This window comes from Falco punctatus (assembly GCF_963210335.1).
Source record: "Falco punctatus genome assembly, chromosome: 15".
Taxonomy (NCBI): Eukaryota; Metazoa; Chordata; class Aves; order Falconiformes; family Falconidae; genus Falco; species Falco punctatus.
Genome location: NC_137595.1, coordinates 17,180,788 through 17,202,449, shown reverse-complemented (window position 1 = coordinate 17,202,449; position 21,662 = coordinate 17,180,788). Strand labels below are relative to the sequence as shown.

Below are 21,662 nucleotides of genomic sequence, written 5' to 3'. Positions count from 1 at the left end.
CACTCTCATCTACTTGCATTTGGTGAAACCATGCAATCCTCCTCCTTCAGAAAGCTGCCCACTGAAAGGACGGGAGTCTAGGATAAATCTGGCTTCATGAGGAATTAAGGCATCAGACACAACCCAATGTTCTCAGGCTGGACCTCAGCTGGTAGAGATTGTCATAAGTTGTCTGACTTAGTGGTGCTCTGAGCAGCTACACCGGGCAGCCACCATCCCCGGAGGGCTGTGAAAAGTTTTGTTGAGTTAATGAAAATGTAAGTGCAGCACGCTGCAAACTGGCACACAGGAGAAGGGGAAGCATGTTTATCAGCTTGACTTGGCTGCACTGGGAGTGAAAAGCACAGCGTTTTTGATCGCTGGAGAATGTGTGCAGCAGATAAGTCGGTACTGTATGGAGAGCTGGAGAAAGCGTGTGGAGGATTTTAAACAGGCCACAGGAAAACTTAATTGAAAAGACAGAAATAATTTAAGTTAAAAAAGGAATGGCTGGATCCTTATCAGGTTTGACGCTGATTTAAACAGACCTTAGGATATGGCAGATGAACAGGACAGCGTAACTTTTGATTTAGAGCATGCAAGTTACCCCATGGTAAGGTATCTCTGCCCTTACCAAGGACCAGGTACGAAGCGCTGCAGGGTGACAGTGAAATGGAACGGGGCAAACCCGCTGGTATTTACTGTGGCATGGGACATACCCTTTGGTGGGTCCTGTGGGACAGCTCGCAGACTGCAAGGTCACACCTTACTCAGCTGTTAATTATTTTCGGACCCATACTCTTAACCGTGGTATCACAACACTGGGATTTCGCTGGTAGCAAAGGTATCGGAAGTCTTCAGCCTCTCTTGGCCACTGCTGTCCACCGCTGTCCTTTACTGCTTCCCTTTGCTGGGCTGATGCAACTATTAGTAGGGTTAAACTCTAAGCAGGACTATTTTAGCTTTCAGGGAACAAACTATAAACTAGATCCCTGACCCAGACTATGAAAAAAACAAACAAACAAACCCAAATCCTGCAATATTTTCTTCTTAATTCTCACTTTTAAGTTCTACATGCAAGGCCTTACGAACAGATGGATCATCACATCTTATGGGACAGTAACCTAGAGGAGGCTGAAAAGCAAGAAGCAAAAAGGAACAAGGGACAGGACAGCATGAGAATTATTTAATGTGGCTTTGTTGCCAGTGAAAGCGTAGCAAAATCCACCACTGCAGCTTTGGTGCTCAGCCTACGTGCTTTTGTATCAAGTGTGAATTTACCAGGCTTTGGAAGGGAAAGATCTCAGTGGGACTGCAGATAGCTAGAGAAAAAAGTAAAATGAGAGAAGATGGATATAATTTGAGAAAAGCACCAGATTCCTGTTTTTAAAGTTAAGACATGTTGAGGGTTTTCTACTTTTGCTATGCACAGCCTACTAGGAAAGAGGCAACTCTTATCTATCTGAAATTATCTTAAAATTGAACTGTGCTTTCAAATGAATATTATATATTTTTCAGGCACGCATTCCAGCTCATACCTAGTGTGATGCTTACTTATATCTCATGCGAACAAAGGTTCCAAAGATCCTCTGAGTATTTCCCTGTGTATTTTAAAGAAAGCATAAAAGGGGGGGGGGGGGGGGAGAATACCCAGTAAGCTTTTCAAGAAACAAATTCACTTAACTTGTTCCTGATAAAGTCCCCAAAAGAGGCGATGCTCAGGAGGTTTCCTAACATTTCTCCTATCTTTAAGGAATACGGTATTCTGGCTTGAAGTAGAAGAAAATCTTGCACATTTCTCCTTTCTGGGGAGTATCTACTGATTTTTGTGCCACCGTAATCCTATGAAACTATAACAGGCTTCTGTCATCAACTAGTTTCTATCCATTAATAGATTCTTCTCACCCTTATTTGGGGATTTGTTATCATTATCATGTATGAGATGAACTGTATTTAACAGAGGAGATTACAGATAACAGTACAAGGAAAAAGGGGGTAAAAGAGGAGGAAGCACTTAAACCCTTGTAAAACTCTTATTGATGTCAATGGGAGTCTTTCCACCTGCTTAGTGAAGTGTGAGCTATGCCCTTATTTATCTGACATTTTCTCTGAGCTGCAAAAATGCCTGTAGTTACAGAAATTCACTAAAAGTCTACTTACTAAGAACAAAGAGTGAATGAAGGTTTATAGTTATATTTCCAAAAGTGGATAAGTACTATTTAATGCATATTATGATAGTGGGAAATAAAATGAATTACTGATACTTGAAGAGGTTTGAATACAATGATTTACTGTTGAGGATGGGTACACATGCAGTTGCTAGAACAACAGAGCTCTCCTACACCGAGTATTCTAAGCTCCTAAAAATAAACTCCAGCTCATTACAATTAATAGTTGAGATTTCACTTCTATTTAGTGGAATCCAGTCAATATTGTTCACGAGGTGAGCAGAAGTTACACGTGACATACGGTTAAACACTGAAATCCACCGAAGCGTGTCTTTCAATATGACACAGGAACAGTTCTGTTGGATGACTCCTTTTTCTAAAGGCAAACTGAGATGGCTAATGAAGCCTGGAAGGTGGCTTGCCCTGTTAGATGCACGTGGTGGATATCTAATACGAGAGCAAGCTTACCTGCTGACCTCACACAAACCACTAAATCCTCCTTCAGTCAGTAAGGCTGTGATAAGATTCCATGGCAGAGGCGTTTCGTGGCGCACCCAGCTGCCAGGACTCTTTGACTGCCCAGTATCCCAACTTTTAGACGTAGCCCAAATGCCCTGCTGTTGCACAAGTAAGGTGATAGAGAATGAGGCCAGCCCAAATGTCACAGCAGTATGTTCATTCACACTCAGGCTGCTTTCAGCTCTTGGAAATTCTGTTTGGTGGCTGGGAGGGGGATGCTAATTCCACAGCATCCTTTGAGTAGGTTTTACCATTCCTGTGACAACTGTGCTATGAAATGCCAGGTGGTATTCACCTCCCACCCCATCTCCCTGTTCTGCCCACCACAGAAATAAAAACATTTGCATGGCACAGAATCCTTATGTGAAAACTAAAGCTGTATGAAGCAGCTAGGCTAGTTCTAGCCTAGTTCCAACTTCAGTGAGTGCCTGTAGGATACTGCAAAACAAGCAAGCAATTAAATACTAATATTTTCCACATATTGGTAAGGCTACCCTTTGTAAACTGATCCCCACATTTGCTCCCACTCTCATTGCAGTATGTCTCAGCCAGCATTATTTGTTTCCAAGTTAAGCATCTTTCTATATATCTAGTCAAGGAAGAGAGAACAGCCTCTCCAGACGGCAATCCCTTCCTTCCTTAGGTAGCTAACCAGGAGTGTTAGACAAATATCTCCCACGGAGACCTTTCTTCATGCACTTGAAGATCACTGGAATACACAAAGAGGTGAGCAGGACAGCTGAAGATACAACACTTTTTACATAGTTACTTTTCAGAATGTAATGCATTTTTATTGTTATTGGTCATGCTTACAATCTGTAAGGAAGGCACTGCCCTCTTGGCTACGTGTCGTACAAACACATAAGAAATTAGCCTCCTTAAAGTTCTCCTTGTCTGAAAATCTAATTGGCCTGGAAACTTAGAGCATGAATGCCTGATGTAACAAATACAGGAGCCAAAGAACCGAGTTAGATTTAGGATAAAATAGTAGGAAGTGTACAATTCTTAGCTGGTCTAATCTAAAGTCTATTCTAAAGGGATTAACATAGCCACTTGTTATACGGTGGTTTGCTGCTGTATGAATCATAAAAATGGAGGCTGGCTTCTTTAAGAGGTAAAAATGAGACAAAGTTTCCATCTGTTGAAAAAAAAAAAATCTGTAACAACGGAATGAAAATTTTTGTTTCACAGGTGAAATGAGTTTCCTCATCCTTCTCCAATGGTAAGCAAGAATCAGCAGTTCTTGCAGCTTGCTTTGCCTGAGTATATTCCTTGATTGTCTGTCTTCATGGGAATGGAAAGGAAGGAAGACCATATCATATTGAATATATATCTCCATCCTTAAAGATTTTCAAAATTTGAACAGACAAAGCCTGAAGAAACGTGATTTTACTTTGAAATTAACCCTGCTTTGAGTAGGAGTTTGGAATAAATAATCCCTTGAAGTCCCTTCCAGCTTTATTTTCATAGTTTCTATGAAGACATTTTACAATGAACTATATAATTTTGCAAAATAAGTGCCTTAATTAAACCTGCAGTACAAGATAACAATGCACACACACACACACACACAAAATAAGCACTTTTGCATGAGGAAGTTAAGCGAGGACTTTTCAACTATAGAAGCTACAATTCAAGATGGGGAATTGAAACCTATTGCCAAGATGAGAAAAGGAATCTTATACTGTCACTTTCCAAGTGTCATATGACACTGAAACAATGAAGTCTGGACATAAGCATAAAACAGGGAAAGAAATAAAATTTAGAGCTGGGAAAATTGCTGCTACTGCACAAAGTACTGTGGAATCATGGAAGACAAGTTCTTAGCATTTATGGCTGCTTTGCAACCTCATGCCAAAATCAACAACTTGTTCGATATGTCTGCTCTGAAGACCTGACGAGATGATTTGTCGTTCTAGTAATGACTGAATACTCGGCTCCCTGAGCCTTGGCCAAACCTTATAGTAAGCACAGTGTAACCATGCAGTTTCCAGTGCAGCTAGGGGTTAACACACCTAGGGGTTAACACACCTAGGGGTTAACGCAGTGGTTGGCCAGTCAGGCACCCGAGGTGGTTTGCCAGTAGTGAGCATAAGATACTGCAAAATGCCTTCCAGATATGGTTTTAAAAGATGAAACAGCCTCACCTCTGCAAAGTTTCTATCAGGTGTCTTAATGCAGCCCAGTGAATCACCATGGTATGTGATATATATGCAGTGTATATTATTGATTGAGACTGGCACCATCTCAGCCAGGCTTATTGCAGGCTGCCAAGCGAATTGCCCATTGGCTTCGTGCTAGGAAAAGGAGGAAACGAGGGCTATGGAAAAGTTACTGTTAAATGTGGTTTAAACAATTTCACTCCATTCTAAATGTCAGCCTGAAATTTTCTGGAGTTTTAATCTGCCAAAGTGCTTGCGGGCTGGTGATTTCAGCTGAATGATTCCCAGACTTTATTGTCCTAATCTTATTTTAAAGTATGCACCTCGTTGGAACAGGCCAAGAACACCCACATGGATAAGGTGGGCTGGTGCTTCTCTTTTGCAAGCTGAAAACTGACAAATAGGTTCTATTTCCTTTGATGCTCTACTTGTATTATTGTAAATCCCACTCAGCTTTGGAAAAGAAAAAAAGAGACACAGCACAATTATACCTCCTTCTAAAAGAGTAGGGGATTTGCTGAAGAATTTTGTACAACTGTGGGAGGCCAAATACATCAAAATATTCTCTATGAGACTGATAGATTGCTGTACTGAAAAGGTAATGCCTGGATGAATGTATCTGTAGATAGCCATAAAAATGCTGTGAAGAAAAAGGGAGGAAATTAAAGGAGCTGAAATGTCATCTGGCAAAACAGAAGTGATTCTGGAAATAAATGCTGACACTTGGGAGCACAGATGCTTTGGGACTGAGACTCTAAGCAGTGTGGCATTTTGCAGGAGGCCATGGAAATTAGCCTGAGTACCCCAGAGCTGGCTCTTGACTGAAGGCATTCTTGCTTCCTCCATACAACGAGAGAATTTTTTATTTTATGTAGGTCATTCTTGGCAAGTTCTGGAAGGAAGAAATCCCAGCACATCCAGAAAAGGGATTTCTCTCCACAGAGGGCAGCTGCTGTTTGCCCTGTTTTCTTCTAGGTAGGCATAGTGCTGTTAGGCAGGGTAACTTTAAACAGAACTTCTGGAGTACCCTGGGAGGGCAAACCTTTTGGAAGACCTGTAAATCTATGTGGTGACATCCCATGGCTATTTGTTTCTCAGCATCACCGCCTACTGTTCAAGATTCAATCGCTCCTTGGAGGCCTCATTGCCGGCTGGAAAGTACAGGTACTGGAGGGAAGAATTGCTCCCCTTCTGAACTTTGCTGAAGACATATATATAAAAACAGAAATTAGGCTTGAAGCTGATTTTTTTTTTTCTCCAGAGGCCACTGGAGAGATTTTCCAAAATCAAAGCACAAGGTCTTGAAAACAGCAAAAGGCCAACAGAGAGCTGTGTGAGTCAGAGAACTGGCAGCGCCACGCGAGGCTGTTCAGTTCCAGCCCAAGGGACAAACCAAAGTGAGAGCCTGAAGGTCACCTCTGTCTGCTGGCTCCCAGCTGACCTGTGTGCAATGAATCTTTGGTCTCAGTCCATGGCTCAAGAGAAGAAAGGGCTATCCAGAAACAACTAACAGTTCTTGAGCCTGGCAGCATCCTGCCTGAGGTATCTTTTTGGTGTCCGTTTTGATACGGGCTCAGCTTCCCAGTGGTGTTTATCTGTCACCTTCTCCTCCACCAAAACTACAGCTGAGTGACGGCAATCTTCAGGAGAGGATATTTGAGGCTGGATCCAGCCCTGCTGGCACTGGGCTATGCCAAACAGTTAAACAATTTGTAAATTACTGTCTCCACATTGTTCGGCTACTCTTTCTCCATCACTTCCCATCCCGCCTCCTTAATTTATGCTTGCTATTGTTGCTTGCTACAGCAGGAAGTACGACATCCTGGCACACAGCTGCTGTCGCTCTTCGCTGGAACAGAGTCCGCTGCTTCTCCCGGTTCCTTGAATGTTTTTATAGACTGTCCCAGCCTTTGATGGAGTACAGCAGGCTCCCCTTGCTAGTGCAGACACAGGCTGGTGATAAGCTGTGCCAGCACTGAATAAAACATCTCTTTTCTTTATATACTCCGCAGTAGCTGTTAGCAATGGCCTTAAATTCATGTTAATATGGGTAGTAAATTTTGCCTTATATTTTTTATGAGACTGGATTTCTTTCTATTATCAAGGAGATTAAATAAAGGTATCCATTAACACTTAAACTAACTATGTGAAAGCTGCAGTTCTCTTCATGCATTAGCTTACACTACCCTGAAATAAGGTGTCCTGATAGTACGCCACAGTATCACTTGGGGTGTCCTTGTTCGAACTTTTAGGGGGCAGAAGAGAAGATTCTCTTACCGTTTCATTTGTGCTATGGAATACTCTCCTCTGCAGGTAATTTTCTGATTTTTCAGTATGAGCAACAGTAGCAAAATCTGCATGATGAAGTAAGATCAGTGTCTTCTCATATATCTGTACTAAGCCTGGCTACATCAGGCTCCAGGCTTCAGCTGAGTCTTTGGGCACTACCAGAAAACGATGACAGTTCTTATTAGCAGTGATGGAATGTGGATTTTTGCCTTTAATTTAGGCTGTAACCACTCAGGGAAGTGTGAAAGAGTTTATGTGATGGAACTGATGAGCAGGGTAAATGCAATTCTGAAAAAAATCCTGTGGATTACTGGTCTGCAATTCCTAATATGCTTTCACCTAATAAACGTAGAGATAAAAAAAGTATTTCACAGATAGTATCTATAACAGAAAGGGATTTGATCAAATAGTATAGAAAATTTACTACTGCACCTGAAGACCTCAGGATGTCATTATACAAATCAGGTGAGTGTCACCGGCTGGCAGTAGGGAAATGGTATAGGAGGGCTCCCAGTGACACAACAACACCCGCTGCAGTGACTGAGGGAAGAGAGCGTTCCATGTGGACCGAACTAGCCTCTTAAAAATACTGACATTAACACAACTTTCAGTGGCAAATCCAGGGAACTTCAGCTACAGAATACAGCAATATTTGTAGATGGTCCAGAACGAGCTGGTAAGATTTTCAAGTAGGGGCTAAATTTCCTAAAATTCCTTGGACCTAAATTTCCTAGTCTCAAGGATGAAGAACGGTGCTGTGGAAATTCTGTGCTCTTGCATGTCTAGAAAACGAGCCCAGTAGTTTCCCAATTGAATCCATACTGAAGAGAATATTAAAGGAAAGATTCAGATTTCCTCCTGATTGCAAGCCTCAAGAAAAGTTAATGTTAAAGCAGTTCAGATGCAGATGTTACTGTGCTTCCTAAGGTGACTTCCAGGCCACTTCTCATTCTTGCTTCCGTGGCTTGCAGAAACCACCCAAGAAAAATGAGTTTTCATGATGCCCAAATTCAGAGGAAGAGGATTCTCAATGAGAATGACTAAGCCTCGTTTAGGGCACATTTCAAATAAAAGAAAATTTGTGCTAGAACACCTTTAAGAACCTGTTGTTCTTTTAAATTAAGGATTAAAATTAAGGACAAAATGAGTTAATTATAGAACTGAAAAATTTGCATGATCTTTTAAACTTGATAGTGTGTTCTTCCAATCTAAGAAGTTAAATAACGGATTCTGTGCTATACAAAATATAAAACAAGACAAGCAACAGAAATAACTAAGATGCACTTAGGAGAGCAACTAAGCTGCACAATTAGGAGCATACTGAGCCTAGCTCACGTTGCCTTGCATCTTGAGTTACCACCTAAGCCTGTGCAAAATGGTTCACATTCTGCTCCAAGTGGGCATCATTTTATGCTTCCTTTGCAAAGTTGACAGTCACCACATCGTCTGATAATGGCAAATTGGACTGAATGTATTTATCAGAGGAACGTTTTCCATTAGCCCATCCTCCAAGAGACAAATACAATTACACATATTGAACGTCACCACTTTGAGGTCAAAGCAATTTAGCAAGAGTAAAAATAAATCATCATTGCTCTGGTAGGGAAACGGACACCTGGTCTTGCCAACTGCATGACTGCACTAGTGAGCAGATGTGATTTGTCCTGTTTGGTGCCAACTTTATCTGACATGTAGCCACACACACTTCAGTCAAGCCAGATCAGGAATTCATTTGGCAATCTGGAATAAGATTGTCCTCTTTTTTTCCAGTGGGTAGCTTGATGCCTCCGGGATAGTTGACTTGGGATTTATGGACTCTTGATACATCACCAGGCCCTCTGTGCCCAACAGAGGTGTGCAGTGTTGATTATTTGTATAATTTTTTCCCTTCCAGGCCAGAAACAGAACCGATATTATTACTGAAGCTATATGTGTGATTTCAGTTACCATGAATAAGGTGGCAATTTATGCATCATGATACTTTAAGAAGTATACCTTTAATGGATGATGCGACTTATACATATTACAAACTCTTAATGATACATCTTCTGTCTGGAATTCTGTGACAATCTACCTTATAGCTATATTAGAAAATGCTGCATAAGAAAGAGCCCTAGAAACACAATTTATCATAAGCAGATCATTTATCCTCTTTAAAATTTTCACAAAAATGGATTCAACTTGCATAGTTTCTCTTTTTTTATGTATTTTGACGTGCTCATGAAAGTGGCAATATACTGAAGCCTGAACTTCTGTGATGACTCATAACTGCTATAAAGATTAAAAGAGAAGAGAAAATAGAATAATTCTTATAACATTCTCAGAACAATCTAGCTGTGATACTAACAGAGTTCGAACAAAATTCTCATGATACAAATTGTAATGAACATCTGTAGCTATTACAAAATTAACCTATTTCCACATCTCTGAGTGTTTTCACTGTTTTTTCTCAACAGGCAGTGACAAACTAACTTCCCAAAATTGTCTTCTTTTTTAATTACCTGCATTTTCCCTGCTAACTTGATAAAACAGCAACTATATATGACTCCCTGACTGTATCATTAACATTTTAGTATAATAATTGGTGTGGTGGTTGAAGAAAGCAGAACTGTGTGGTGTGAAACTCCATGCATATCAATCATAAGTGGCAACCCCAGCTTTCTCAATGCTGTAAAAATCCCCCTCGTTAGTGTCAGTTTCCTTATTGTTATCACATTTAAATAATTTTATTATAAGCAAATGAAACTGTTTTGTACTTAGCAAACTATTATTGCAGATGGCAAAGCGGATGACTAAAGGTTCAGGTGTATTACAAAATGGCAGTTTGTCTACACTAGTGAAAACTTTATCAGGTGATTATAAAAAGGTAAAAATTGTTGGAGAATGAATGAAGGAGCTCAGAAGGTGTGCTGAAAAGGAACAATTCTGGATATGCATGGACAGTTCCCAGAATCATCCTTATGGAATAAAATTCTACCATGCACACACTACCATCCCAAACTGGTCAGACTGTGTCTTTGACAAACTGGTGAGTGCAATATGACTTTGGATTAATCAGGAAACAGGGAGAAGTGAACAGAAAAAAAAATTGGGGTCAAACCCCAAATGTGGGAACAGGGAAATGATAAAATAAGGTTGAGTTATCTGCGCAGATGATCTTTTTCATTCTCTCTGCTTCAGTGGGGTTTCTTTCTCCCTGCAATGAGTTTTTTGAAGTTCAAAAGAATGTGAGCTGTGGGTAGCAGGTGTGATAGTAGTTACTTGTACTAACTCAAATCACCCCATAAAGTTGTTTTTATTATTAGTTGCTGCTTGCTGAGGGAGCTTATCATCAATCATCTTCTTCAACTATGGGCCAGCTTAAGTCCATTCACTGATGCATGTTATAGCTAAGAGATGGAGAACTAGTACCACGTATGCCATAACTCACGCAACAAAGCCAAAATAAATAAAAAACAGAAAGAGAAGTAGCAATGCTGTTGCAACAGTGAAAAGAGTCACTTAACCAAAGTGATGTTTGGAATCACATGAAAGAAAGTTCAAAGATGACCCCAGGATAATTCTGTTGTCTACAAAAGGAAACAGTTCAGAAGAAAAAAACCCAGCAACTTGGTCTACTGCAGATACTGTTCGCAGGCAACTGAAAGTATCTCAGTAGGGGTTAAACATGGAAATAGAGATCTTAGGATGGGGACTTTGAAGAAAATGCTCTCCTCAGCTGTGGGTGGGAGACATAGCAACCAAAACAGAGAATATTTTCAAGAAAAGATTTCACCTCTATAGTCTAGGCAACAATAAAGTTGCAATTTGGAAACTTAAGTAAAAAATGTATTGCACATTTACTGGTTATAGGTAAGAAAAAGGTCTGAAGAAAACCAGTATTTCATTATACAACTACATCACCTAAAAGGGTAATTTCCTACCACAGCTTATATTTTCTTTATGTGCCTCAGCATGTATGCTACATTAAGAGACAAAGTTTTCACCTGTGTGTGACTAAGTGGACAGATGAGGAAGTCCTGGGGAACTTAAGAGAATTCACATTACTGCAATTTACTCTAAACTTGATTGAAAACTTAAAAATACATCTTCTACGTGCTATGCTTAAGGGCCAACTGCAAGAAAATGTGTGTATTGAATCACAAACTTAATGAAAGAGCCGTTTGTTTTTCTGAATTGTGCATGAGTGGGTAATTATCTCCAGCAAGCAATTTTTGCCTGCTTGTGTACAGAACGATACTGCAACACTACGATACTTCTCCATCTCCAGTATCAATTTATGTACTCAATAAGAAGCAGGAAAACAGTCATTGTGACTGGTGTCCTTTACAACAACTGGCTCGTTAACCTTAAGCAGATCTTTCTGACCTTAGCATGAATGAAAAGACAGCAAACAACTAGAGCGACAACGTACGCGTAGATCCTGCCTGTTCCAGGAAACACACAGGACTCAACTACCATCTCGCCGTTCTCACGTGCTCTACAGATTGCTCTGGAACAAGACTGAACAGCAAAACAGTTTAGCTGACACCAAATACAGTCTAACTGGATGGAAACCAGACCGTGCCCGTGACAGTTACGTGCCAAGCCCAACAGCAAATAGGCAAAAGCCAAGTGTTTTCTGATAAACTCTCTACTACAGTGTTTCTTCAGACTCACAGCTATAATAGGAAATAAGTTGCTCACGGCCATGCACTTAAGTACAGGTTTGGTATCAAACCCAAACAGCTGGCATTGGTCTGTTACTAGGGACACTCAGTGGTTCTGCTCTTGGCTGTTTTAAATAGCGATGGAGAGGAAAGAGTACTGGAGCTTATTACTGTGGCAGGAAAACAAGAACACTACAGTCGTGCAGTAAAAGCCCTTGTTTGTAGAAAGATATCCCAAGGTACTGCCTACACCTAGCAAGCAGCTCTGAGAAATGAGGATGAGACCAGATTCTTAAATCTCCTGCAGGTAAAGGAAAAAACACTGAAATCTTTGTCTTCGTGGTTCTCATTTGAGCACTTTTACTGAAAAAAACCCAAATATTTGGAAAAAACACCCCACACCAAAACCATAAGAGTATTTGAATTATTTCAAGAGCATTTCTAAAGCTTAAACTAAAATTGTGATGCTTAAAACTGAAAAGGCAAGAAAATGCAATGGGATACAAGCAAGAACCATTTTCTCAGAAATGCCATTACACCAACTGGAAACGCAAATGGTGGAAAATCCTACTGAGTTATGCACATTAGGGAAATGCTTAACAGTTCCTAGAGTTAATAAGAAGTAGCTGTAGTGAGCTAATGCATAAATGGAAATAATGTGCAGGATGATAATTTTTACAGATAAGATTTTTCCTATGCTATTTTTGGATGAATTGGTAAATTGCTTTTCACCATGAGCAATAACTGCTCATGCCATATCATATCACAGATTAATTGTAGTGCAGCTTGATTAATTTTTTTTTCCTCTTTACCAACCAAGCAGTAACGAAAGCTGATGAAACTGAAATAATGACCTGCCTGAAACCCGTCCTCAAGTATGAAATGAACTGCCCTCAATACTAGCATTGTTTCATTTAGGAACATGTAACTTTCAGTAATACGCATCTACTTCGTTGCATTTTTTAAATGTCATTTCTCCCGGTTGAGGGATCACTCATTCAATGAAAGCACTGAGCTGCTACACCTGACTGGCATGCACAAATGTGTTGCTCTTACAACATCAGTGATTCCTTACCCAGTCTCTCTCTTACACCTCTGACTTCAATTATATTAGCTTCAAGCACCAAGGTTATTTGATGGATGTATTAACTGGCAATTAGACAATAAGAAACAGGTTCTATGTAATTTTATGGAAATGACCTGCCAGCTAGGTTAGAGGGGACAGTGGGAGAAAAGCAACATTTGAGGAAAAGCCTTCCACAGTTACTGAGAATTTTGTCATGGACTTTGATATTTTGCCTATTATATTTGAAAGTGTAAGGTTTAGATTTTGCTATGATTTGGACGGTATTTGTAGGTACAGCTAAGTCACACAAATCTCTATAAAACCCTTATGAATCCATGAGGAGGAGGAATTTTATGTATTGTTCATAGTCTTAACACGAAACTCTGTCAATGCAGTATGTATATACATGCTCGCCTGTTGAAATTACTCAGGGCACTTGGCAGTTACTAAAAGCATATAAGAACACAAGAAAATAAGAGCTATCTGTAGGTTAAGTTTTCACCAATTTGTTTGTACAAGCCTGTGCATCTCCAGCCTGAATATTTACATGCTGACGCACAGGGCACTAAGAATCACCTACTGCAAAACGGAAGATAAATGGCATCTTTGTGACTGAATCTTAATTCATTTTGTGATTCAAAGTCATGAGCAAAATTATGCTTGCAATTCATTAATATGAAGGCTGGCAAGTATTATTAAGCAGAAATTTGCATACAAAAGGTGTTGCTTTTTAAATACTTAGGACAGAAAAAATAATGAGTATACAAATAACAAATCTTGCATGAATATGTATATGGCTTAATAGAACCACTACTTAATCTTTTCCCCAAATTTATCTAAACCAAGGAAGTTTACAGTTGGCTCTCAGTAGGCTGCAGTGCCACCTAAATCAGCAGATTTATATCTTGTTTTACAAACTTTAAGATTTTTGATAGTCCATGTTGAAATTACCCGTTAACCAGTTTTTCTAAGAGATAGCTCTGGACAGTCCGACTGTCTTGGGTCTGCCACAGCAGTGTCAGGGCTCTTCAGAACCGTGGCAAAGCAGCTGAAAGGAGACCCAGAGGGTGCAGGCACTGGCATCTGCCACCAACATGTGGGTACACCCCGTCTCCCAGCAGCCAAATCCAGATGTGCACCTCCCATGCAGTCGTAGGATGCCTTCTGTACCTACAAATTATTTTCTTCACGATACAGGTTGACGAGTTTCCAGAAAAACTGTGTGCCTGTAGAGGAGGAGTATGGGCCACAGTATTAAGATGGGGAGTAACTTGATGGTGTTGCATCATCTACGTCAAGGAATACCGAAGGGAAAAAGAAACTGAAATATTTTCTAAGGCAATATAAGTATATATTTCCTTTTTGACTTGTTCTGCTTATTTCCAGGATTTCTTCAATAACTACTATAAAAATAGACTTGATCTTGCATAAAAAATGACCTGGTGCCTGCATGACATGACCTCTAAGTTGCATGACACAGAAGCTAACACATACCAGCCTGTTTTTTGTCAGCTGTGCTGCACTGTGTATGTATGGAGAACATGCTAGTTTTAGAAGTTCCTATAATGCAGTTTACACAATATAGCTGTTTAAAGTTTGGCTTGGGTGGTCTGTCAGCTATTTCCAAATGGTAGATCCCCCAAAATCAGTAAATAAATAGGGCAACATCATTATCATGAGATGGTAGGAAAATCCCATGAGATTTCTCTAAAAGTAGAGAATCATCTGGAGTAGTTATCATTTAGCTTGCAGTGCTCCTACAGGCTCTCCAAAAACAAATGGAAAAATACAGTGTCTGGCCTGAAGTGTTTTCAAGATCCAGCTGCACGTAATAGAGCTAAAGAGAGGCTCAGTAAGGACATTTTAATCCTGACCTTGTACATACATACTCTAGCACATCCTTAGGGATGGCTGTATTTTGGTGGCCTAGAAAACTTACATAACTTTCATTTATTGCTTCCGCAAAAGCTATATCTAGAAGACAGGTTCCAAGTTCGATCTCTTTATGTTCTTATATTAATTATAAAAGATGTTTATAATGGCTTCCTTTTCATCAGGCTAGGATTAAAGCAACAAAACATCCAGGACACATATTATGTTACTGTGTTAACAGGATTTCATGTGATTATGAGGCACTAATTAAGTGTTGGCCTATGTTGTTAAACAAAATTGCATGCCAGAGATATTGATTCATAAATTACTGGGTGGAAAAAGTATTTAAAAGCATATAAACAAATGTGTTAATTTAATCAAGGTAGAGCTGATGGGAAAAGTATTTTCATCTAAAAGCTCTACATTGAAGGGAAAAAGTATTTTCATCTAAAAGCTCTACATTATTTACAAGGCTGTAATACAGCATTTTAAAAAACATGAATAACTGTGAAGGTAGAAACTGCAGAGTTAGAATCCATTCTGTGAGAGATGCCAATAGGTCAGCACAGCTTTCAGCACAGACTCTACAGCTTTGGATACTGCCAAGAGAAAAGCTAGGACTGGCAGATGGAGTAGGGACAAAGGTAAAACTGTTTTCACAAATTTACCAGAATCCAGGGCTGAATCACAACATAGGGGGTGCCAAGAATATCAGGCATTAGAACAGTTAATATAAGCAAACCTGGCGAGGAATGTAAAAAAATCTTACACTTTAGGGATTAAACTGATATGCAAACAGCAGAGACCAAGATGAGATCTTCACAGGGATGTTTTATCCCATGCCTACAATAAAGGTTTTGACAGATTTCTGACTGCAGCTTTCACTTTGGTGCCAAGCTATTAACCTGGGTGGTACCTTCACCTGAACCTCAGACACTAAGTTTCTTCCTTTCTCTGGTGCTTGGGTCATCCAAAAAAATCCCAGTAACTCCTGTTTGCTGTGCAATAGAGGATAGTGGAGCTGAGATCATGTCTGGGAGGCAGAGGGTTTCTTCTCACACTCCTGGAGAAGATTTGCAGTTCAGCATTAGCTGCTGGGCTAGCTTGCCCCAAGGCCAGGCTGCCTTTTCTTGCATTTTCTGAATTCAGTGAACAAAATCTTTTATTACATGAGATCTCTGATCATTTCTTTCTTCCTTGTGTCCACTAGGAACCGGTACCCTTGTACTTTAGGCTGCAGTACTGAAGCTGGGAGAGAGACAGGTAGAGTCCAACCTTTTTACTGATCTATGTTTTTGTTCCCCTGTGCTTTTGCAACTATATCATGCAGAATCTTTTGTTTATCCTTTAATATTTAAACAGTATTTAAGGTATTCTAGTCAGGAACAAAATAAACTGTACAGCCACTGGTGGAGTAATGAAAAGAGGACCCACTATCAGAAAGGCTGTAGGGGAATCTCACGTGAAAGGGCAAGAACAGAAGACAAATCTCTCCAGGTAGAGGCTTAATCTGTGAAACTGTAGGTGTTGGTGCTGCCTGTATTGTCTGCAAAGCCTCTGAGCCCTTGGGAGGAGCAGGGAAGCAGTCAGCTATTTCGTCAGGAGGTTTTTAAACTCTTTATAAATGAAGCATAACACCTAACGAACAGGCCCTGAATGCTCACCAGACCAGCTCAGGGTACTCTACAGTGCTGCTGTACTGCATAGTGGTGAGTACTCTACTAGTTGTGGTCTGGGTAGATCAGCAAAGGTTATGTTGAGTTACAGCAAATGAGAGTGAGAGCTGCTATCCTCACTGTTTGGCTGGGGATGACACAACACAAGGAGGTTGAGGGCTTTAGTTGAAATAAGCCAGCATACTCAGGCAGGGACAAATTCATGCTGACCTTGATTCTGCAAACAGAACTATTTGCTCCCCAAGCCCTTGTTAGCACCTTTCTGTCATTCACCTTTGTCATACTCATTTTATTAATTTCTTATAAGACTGCTTTTCAACAAATAAAAATTATTCTTATGTTTTATCAATGGCAGAGGCATTACATTCCTGAACGGACTGCACAAAATCCGCAGAACATATAAATCCTCAATTAAAATAGATACAAATTGATACACCTTGTCAGCTTTGAATAGAGCTATTAACCTGCACTCAGTCTGGAAGCTGCTTCATAGGCAAACAGGAGTCCCTGCTTGTTTCTGTAGGATGTTGATTTATGGTCATCTGACAAAATATTGGTCACGTTCTGAAGAATATTAGGCTTCCCCTGTGATGCAAGAGACGGGCTTTAGATAGTAAAGCGAAAACGATGGTAAAATGGTAACTGCGGGTCTTACTCAGCACTCCCTGCTTGTCTTGGGCAGCACCACAAATTTTACTGGGGTTGGCTGTTAAGGACTCAACAGGTTTATTCATGTAGATAAGCACCATTTAATGGGGGAAAGCCTTGTGAGTCAGGCCATAAAGCAGTACAGAAAACATTTTGTCTTTCAGTTCGTTTGATTACTCAGTGAGTGACTAGATTAAGAAAGAGTATTACCTAACTATATTGTTTCTTGCAACTCCATCTCCAGATCCAAATATAAACCAATTTGGGGGTTTTTATTCTAAGAAAAATCAAAGATACAGACAAAGAAGTCTTTATAGCTGTTGTGGGACTTCTGGGGAAGTTTCAAAGGAATTACCCTGTTTTACCTCACACTCTCTTGGGTTTTTTGTTTGTTTTTTGGTTTTTTTCCCCCCAAATGTATCTCTGTCGGTACCACAGTTTTATTCAGTTCTGGTTAAATTATTATACCTTACACTATTTCTTACTATTTAGCAAAATTAAGGTGGCTAAACACAAAATCACCATCTTTCTCTAAGGAGTTGCAGATCTTGGTATATTTTGGTGTTACCAGAAAATTTGGGGGCAGATTTTATGTCTTAATAGGAAATGAGGTGATTCTGATGATCTGAATGCTAGTGAAGTACCCCTTCTTATCAGTACCACAATAACCTTTGTGTGGTTTTGAGTGCTGTTAGGTTACAGAAAGACATTCCCCAATTCAGAAGTCCCATAAGCTTTGGTCAATTATATTGTGTTAGTAGAAACCAAAACTGTTAAATGATCAGCGTAGAAAATTTTTAATAATTTGGCCTAAATTCTTTGTAATCTGGGTGATACAGAAGTAAAGGTGTAATAAGGTTCCAGCACTGGAAATGCGTGGTCATTAATTCGTAGTTTTATCTGATAACTAAAACCTTTTAAAGGTAAGTGTTGCTACTGTCATAAACTCATCAAAGAAAAGGGGACTGCTAAAAAGCAACATCCTTTTGGCACGACTGTCTTATGGTCTAGACATATGAAGTAAATCAATGTGGAAATATATGCTGTAATTTTAAATACCCCTAAATAGAGAAACATTTCCACTTCTGTCTTTATGTAAAAAATGTGCTCTTAGGAATCATTGATAGCAAGGTTAAATCCTATTCAACTAACGCTCTGATCAACCTCGTGTTTAAAGGAAGGGTGCACGTTGTTAGGTACATGAGATGACTGTCTTGTGTATGTCTAATTTCATTCAGCGAGTGCAATGGCAGAGCTCAAAAAGTCATAGCACATTATTATTTTTTAATGAAACACATTTGATTCAAGATGATTTTCCACTATGGAAGAAAAGACATGAGAAAAAAGAATGTATTGACTCTGGGACATATGTTGCCTTTAATATTTGCACGTAGCTTTCACTGACGTCAATGGGAAGTCTGTAAAAACTAAAGGCAGAATGTGCCCCAAAGAGGAGATTAGAGAGATGGTTATTCTGAGATGCCTGGAACACTGAGATGTGGGAATAGTGGCTTAAGATAGTGTGTGCGCTTGCAAGGAAAGACAAATCGGAGTTAAAGAGTAAACTCTATACTCCTTGGGGATCATTTATGGTCTCTAAAGAGGTTAATGTGAGTCCCACAATCTGTTCTTATATGTAAGTTACTTTAGTCATGCTGAGAAAAAAAAACAAAGTAGAGCAGATGGCCATGACAGATGAAGACAGCAGCCAACACTTCTCTTCAGGCAGAAGGGCCATTTAAACCTAAATGAACTAGTCACTTGAGTGATGTAGAGTGCTATCAGGTAGAAGATCTGGCCTCTTTAGCGAGGGAAAACTCTACAGCAGGCTGCCCCGGGCGCGGAGGACTCGGGTGCTGCAGTGCCCAGTGCGCTGAGGCCAAAGGGAGCCCAGACCTTTCAGGCAGAAGATCTACGAGGGCCGGCAAGAGTGACTGCAGACAAACAGGGAGTCCAGCCTCAGCTGAGTTGTCAGGCCATGTGTCTTAAATCTGTATAGCCTGCTCACCACAGCTTTAGTCTTTTGATTCCAGTAAGATCCCTGTCCTAAATCCGTCCTTGAAGACAGGCAGGTAAGCCCTCCTTCTAAAAACTGGGCAGCGTTAAGCTGCTAACTGTTGAACCCAGCCCTCCTGAACTGCTCTGCTGCCAGCTAGTTCACTCCTCTTTGCCTTCTTTCCCAGCAGAGGCAGGCTATGGGTGACATGTTTTTTCCTTGCCCTGGTATTCTGTATTTATTTACTTATTTATTTTTATCTCAACTACTCTGGTAACAAGTAAGAAGTCTTGCTTCAGTTAATTGTGAAAGAAGGGAGAGTCCTGTATGTAACTCTCTTGTTTGCATATGTGATTTCAAATCTATGCCTTTGAGTTTGAAAGAAAAAAATTCTTTTACCAGATTATCGATTATTCCAGGTGAGAGATATTTTATTTTTTTAAAAATTGAAAAGACCAATAACTTGAAGGTTATCATAGACTACACTTTGGTCTTATTGGAGTGTATTGATTTATCTCACAAGATGCTTCATATTCAGATCTCAGCTGAAACCTAAATATTATTGAACACTCTTGCATTATTTCATATTTATTGACATCATCTGCTGTGCATTGAAGCCTGATGTCTAGAATTTGTTGACTGAAATTTTGTCTTTGTTGCTTGGCCAGATGTAAACAAGATTGACTCACGCACAAGGAAGGGCAAAGTATCTTCTATAATGCTGTAATCCCTTGCTAACAATCATTTGGCTAGGACAGAGAATTTTGCATTTAAAAGTAGTTGAGATTTGCTTTTCTGAATAATTACTGTGATTGCCTGAGGCTCCTTTGTTGAAATATCAGAGAAGAGATGGTTTCAGTAGCTTGATGATAAACTGGACAACTTCTGGCATTTTAATTCTGTTCCCAATCAATACTGACAAAGACTGACCTTGTGCAGAACTTATAAGTACACATTTGTGATGGAATCACTTCACACGTTCATTAAGATCTTATGAACATTATACATGAATCTCTCAAACCTGTTTTTACCATTCCAGGATAAAATAACATGAACTGAATACAAATAAGAGGAAAAATGAGTTTTCTTTGTTGATGTGACTCCATGATTTGTATTACAGAAAATACAAATCAGAGTTATCAGAAAACACATATGGATATTCCATCATATAAACCCCAAATTTAGAAAAAACACTATGAGAAATAAATACACATATAATAAAATGCCAAAGCCACATGTTTCATTTAAAAATTTGGAGAAGCTGAGGGACTCGGGCTACTTTGTGGTAACCAACGCAGCTTTTCAAAATGCTAAAACTGTTCTAGCTTTGTGTTTTAAAAGGTGTGCACAGCCTGACGTACAAAATCAACCAAGATGATAGCTCCCATTGTTGCCTGGCTCAAAGGGAAGTTTGGCTATTGATATATTGCCACCCCACCCTGGTAATATATTGGCGTGTCACGATACGTTAAGAAGCGCATAAACTCTGCTTTCAGTAACCACCAGGTGCCATTGCCATCTAAATAGAGCTATAATTTAACACTGGTTGGGGCTTCCTAGAAATAGCAAGGTATTTCTCAGAGGGTATTCCCCAGTGGAAAAACACAGCGTCATAAATAAATACACCAACTCTAATCTTGTGCTTACCCACTGTGTGCTGCAGGACTAAATGCCTTATTCACGTGGGAGCTCAGCTCCTGTCAGTGATGGTAATACCCAGGCTGGAGGGCTCCAGTGAGTACGGAGAAGAAAACTGACTACGATATATGAACCTATCACACCAAGGCAATAGGGAAATCAGAAGGAATATGACATGTCTGAAGTCTATGGATTCTTAAAACCCTGCCTGTCTGTGCTGGCTCCAGCCTTACTTATCCATCAGGAGGAACATGCAAACACTTAGCCGTGAAGCAGAGGAACAGCTGGGCAGACCGAGGGTACAGCACTGCTTTTGGTAACCACGGAAAGGCAGGAGAAAGGCTCAGCTTTCTCACTGACAAAATGGGATGGACCTTGCCGAACAAAGAGCAGAGGGAACCGGAGCCAGGCATAGCTCAGCTGAGCATCGCTGAGCACTACCACCCGGTGCTAGCAGTGTCATCCCGTTCAATTGTTAGGAAAGAAGGAATTCCCTGAATTCTCACGCATTAAACACAGCGTCACCATTTTCTGGCACGGGAAGGTTCTTTAGTCACTACCAACCTGGAGTTTGCTGTCTGGAAAACGTGCTGCCCATCATGGCCTGGGTGCAGGTCTTTGGCCCCCCTGAGCTTCTCTGTCAGCGCACATGGGAACCGCAGAGCTCACACACACAGAGCCCCACTCCGACGGGGCTCTGTGTGTCATGAATGAACAAGATAAAGCAGAAGTTTCAAACACTGGCATGTGTTCAGGGAGGCACAAGCCTGCTGAACGCCTGGTGTTGCCTTCCCAGACCCTGTTCTGTGGATCAGGGCAGCTCCAACACACGTGGCGCTGGGAGGGACAGAGGATGTCCCAGCTCTCCAGCTCATCTGAGTGTTTTTACACTCTTGGAAGAGCTGAAAATGCTTTTCCTCAGCACACCATCCATGCAGTTCTGTTGGGTTCTGTGCCCAGTGTATGCTCAAGAGGCGATAGCATTCGCCCGCTTTCAGCC

General features: G+C 40.4%; 1 long non-coding RNA gene across 1 annotated transcript in view; it reads left to right on the top strand.

Annotated features, from left to right (window-relative positions):
* Positions 1-4,244: 4,244 nt before the first annotated feature.
* Positions 4,245-21,662, top strand: part of LOC308053910 — a 41,788-nt gene continuing 24,370 nt past the window's right edge. The window contains exon 1 of the long non-coding RNA XR_013923853.1: positions 4,245-21,621. This is a non-coding gene — a long non-coding RNA (uncharacterized lncRNA). The remainder of the gene's footprint in view (positions 21,622-21,662) is intronic.